General features: G+C 37.6%; 1 pseudogene; it reads right to left on the bottom strand.

The window, feature by feature from the left end:
• Window positions 1–1,847: 1,847 nt before the first annotated feature.
• On the bottom strand, window positions 1,848–2,310 carry LOC102489032 (nuclear cap-binding protein subunit 2-like; annotated as a pseudogene).
• Between the last annotated feature and the right edge of the window lie 2,150 nt (window positions 2,311–4,460).

Raw genomic sequence — 4,460 nt, 5'->3', positions numbered from 1 at the left:
TTTTTTTTTTTTTTTTTTTTTTTTTTTTTGCTGTTGTTACCTAACATTCATTCCTGAGCATTATCACAGCGTACTACATGTAATTTCGCATCTAGAATAGATTGCACAGTGACCTAATCCAGCATGTTATCATCAATAATATTCCATTTCTACTTTCTTGCTTATGTATATATATATTTTTTTTTCCCTATGTTTGTCCCTCTGCCCTTTCCCACTCTCCCATTACAATATCTCTGCTATATACAGTTGTCTTCCAGAAGAGTTATTGAAAAAGTGATACATACAAGTAAAGGGAGAGAGGCCACGAGTTCCAATTATCAGCTCATAAAGTTTTTGACAGTAGGGAGCATAGATTCTATTCAGGGTTGGATTAAGGGAGGGTCTCCAGCAGATCCACAAGTGTAGGTGATTCTCCAGGGAATGCAGTTTCAGGAAAGCAGTTCTGGTACGCAGGGATGATTATCAGCTGATGCGGCACAGCAGTCATCTTGTAGTTACCAGGAATGGTGTTGTGGGGATCTGCAGTGTGAGTTGTCCTTGGGTATCTGGCTTCCTTAAGAATGGCAGAGTAGTTCTTGTTTTGCCCTGAGGTAATGCAGGGCTGATAACTATCATCTTCTCAAGTTGCAAGTTCTTCAGCCTCCAGGCCATCCAGCCCCAGAGAGGCCAGGGAGGCCGGGCCCCCGGAGGGGGACCAGGCCGTTCCCAGCGCGCGGCTGCACAGGGGCAGAAGCCCCCGGGGGCCAGGCCATTCCCGGCACGCGGCTGCGCAGGGGCCTCATGTATTAATTCTGATCTTACTATGTGCAATATATTATGATATTCTCTCTTCTATTTTATTCTGCTTTTTAATATTCTTCTCTTATTTAATTATTTATAATGCCAGAGAGTACGTACATACATACATGTACAAGAGACACACAAATACAGAACATCCCCAATGGCACCTGGTCACACCACAATCTCCTTTGCTCCATTTCTTCAGGATCCTGGCCGGGGATGCTCAGACTGTTTTTTTTTTTTTTTTTTTTTTTTTTTGTTTTTGCTATAGGGCGTGTGTGCTCCCCAGACAAAGAAAAACAGAGAGACAGAAAGCGGCGAGAAATCACCCCCCAGGGGGGATGGTCACGCCGCAATCCCTTCTCCTCCATTCTCCTCTCGGGATCTTGGGCACGCACACACACGCGCCCAGCGTGAGTTTTAAGCCACCGGGTCCGGGACGCGAACCGCAGTCAACTACGTGGGAGTCCAGTGACATAGCCATTACACTAACTGCTGGTTCCCCCTCAGACTGTTTTTAAAGTCACTGGAGTCAGAATTCAGATTGCAGTCAGCCATGTGGAATCCAGCTCCCTCCATACAGCACTTAATCACTGTGCTATGAGGCCAGCCAAAACTTCATTTATTAAACTTTATCTCATGCAAACTTAAAAAAAAATAATTCCAGGCCCCATTACAGATCCTAAACATAGTTAAACTCAAACATGATAAAACAAATTTTAAAAACTTGTCAGTCTTTCTTGAGAAGTGTGGTATTTTTGGCTAACAGATTAATCATCACTTTAGTTTGAATCTAATGCCAAGGAATGCAAGTTTTGATGTGGTAACAGAAAACCATTCTAGTGTCCTAATGCCAAGATATTAAGACTAGAATTAAAAACATTCTTTTGGATTCTGTCCTTTAATAATTTTTCAGAGGAAGAAATTCATGAAGAAGTCTTCATCTCAGTGGAGACACTCATCAAAAGTTGGTAAAAGTGGGCTGGTTTGCAGACCTCAGGTAATGTTTGTTTGTCAGCAAATTCAACAGGCCAAAGGAGTAAGTTTTTCACTGCTGACCCCCCCACTCACTGGTTCTGTGCTAGTTTTCCATAACCTCCTCTCTCAGCATCATAGTCCTGTTGATACTCATCTCATACCTAGCCCTCAGATCACCCACGTCCATACTGCCTGCCCTCCTTAAAGCCTGTGTCTCAGTTTGTACGAATGATCCAGTCATCCAGATGGGCTCTGTTATTATACCACATAGTATTTTCTGCATCTTCTCTTGAATAATATTCCACAAAACAGAATCCATATGCTGCTTTCTTCATTTTATCCAGACCCATAATGATTTTATTTCACCACTTTTGCTGAAGAGTTAATAGATTTGCTCTTCAGTTGTATAAATAAAAAGATTCCCAGGATACAACGTACAGGTTTTCTTTAGTAATTTCCTTTTTTATTGTCACCCTGGAAGTGCTGGTACTGGTACTGGCTCAGTTCCATGTAGGAGTCACTGCACAGAGCCTTTAGTAGGCCACCAGACATAGTGCAAAGAATGAATGATGAATTGCCAACTTTGCTTACAACAAGGCAGCAGAAATCTATTCTTCTCTTTTTTATTAAAACTCGCCTCCTCGCTGAATCAATTTTAGGAACTACTCTTCTTTATACCTGCTATTTGCAAAATCAATGTTCTATCTCCTCATGATTTTAATTTGCATTTCCCTGATGAATAGTGATGATGAACATTTTTTATAGCCTCATCATATGTCTTCTGAGAAATGTCTATTCAGATTATTTTCCCATTTTTAAAAACTTTTTAAAAGAATTATTTACCCAATTTTATTTATTTATTACTTTCATTTTTACCAGAGAGAGACAGAGAGAGGGAAAGTGAGAAAGCAAGTCATCAGATCTGGGACTTGAAACATGGTCGGCCATGTAGGAATCCACCACCTTAATCATTACACCACCTACTGGCCCCTGCCCATTTTTTAATCAGAGTATTTGGTTTTCTACTACTGAGTTGAGTTTCTTGTGTACTTTGGTTTTAATTCCTTGCTGGAGGTATAGTTTACAACTATTTTCTCCCATTCTATAGGTTGTCTCTTCACTCTTTTAATTGTTTCCTTTGCTAGGCAGAAGTTTTTAGTTCAGTAAAGTCTGGTTTGTCTATTTCTGCTTTTGTTGCCTGTGCTTTTGAGATATTTTTCCGACTCTTTGCCCAAACCAAAGTCTTGAATCATTTTTTCTATGTTCTCTTCTTGTAATTTCATAGTTTTAGGTCTTATGTTTGAGTGTTTAACCATTTTGAGTTTATTTTTGTTTACAGTAAGAGATTGAGGTCTAGTTTTATTTTTCTAGATATGAATATTTAGTTTTCCCAGCACCATTTATTTAAGAGACTGTCTTTTCTTCAATTAATGTTTTTGGCATCTTTGTTAAAATCAGATAGCTGTATACATTTTGATTTATTTCTGGATTCTCTATTTTGTTCCTTTGTTTTCTGTGTCTGGTTCTTCATTGTGTTTTGCAGTACCATGATGTTTTGGTTACCATATTTTTAGAATGTCTATTATCAAAAAGACAAAAAATAGTAAATCTGGTGAGGATGTAGAGAAAGGGACATTCTTTTATATTGTTGGTGGGAATGTAAATTAGTACCGCCATCATGGAAAACAATATGGAGACTCTTCCAGAAACTAAAAATATAACTGCTCTATGATCTTGCAATTTCACTACTAGGCATATATCCAAATGGTATGAAATCAACATGTTGTAGAGCTATCTGCACTTCCCATGATTATTGTAGTAGTCAAATTCACAATATACAAGATGTATGGAATCAACCTCAACTAACTATTCAACATCGGATGAATGGATAAAGGAAATTTTATATATGTGCATATCTATCTATCTATAGATAGATAGATAGATAGATAGATATACACACACAGAGACACATAAATATAATGGAATACTGTCCAGTCATTAAAAAGGATTAAATCCTGCCATTTGAAGCAACATGGATGAAGCTGGAGGACATTGTGTTAATTGAAATAATCCAGGCACAGAAAGAGAAAAATCAGGTGTTCTTATTTGTATGTGGAAACTAAAAAAAGGTGAACTCATAGAAGTAGAAAGTAGAATTATTAGTAGCAGCTTGGGAGGTGAAGGGAAAGGTGGAATAGAGATGTTGGTTAATGGATAAAAAATATAAGTAGATAAAAAGGAATAAATTCTAGTACTCTAAAGCACAGAAGGTAACTATAGTCAACAACAATTTATTATATATTTCAAATAGCTAAAAGAGAGAATTTGAATGTTCCCAACAAAAAGTAATGATAAATGTTTGAGATGATGGACATGCTAATAATCCTTATTTGGTCATTACACATTGTATTCATGTACTGGAAAAAATCATACTGTACTGCGTAAATATGTACAATTATTATATGTCAATTAAAGATTAAAAACACAAATCAATGTTCTAATTTGTGCTGTCAACTGTGATTGTCAAATTTTTTTGTACATTCTATGACTACTTTTGAAGCCCTGATTGTCCTCCACCACCACCCCACACATATATTAGATCAATTGGATTATTTTCCCATAGTCTTAATCCATTCATTAATTTATTTCAGTCCCTAATATCTGCATTTCTGTCAGCTACCCAGGAGACTCTGGCCATTTCC

This window comes from Tupaia chinensis, unplaced genomic scaffold, assembly GCF_000334495.1.
Source record: "Tupaia chinensis unplaced genomic scaffold, TupChi_1.0 Scaffold138988_1, whole genome shotgun sequence".
NCBI classification, from domain to species: Eukaryota; Metazoa; Chordata; class Mammalia; order Scandentia; family Tupaiidae; genus Tupaia; species Tupaia belangeri.
This window is presented reverse-complemented; position numbering and strand designations above follow the sequence as displayed.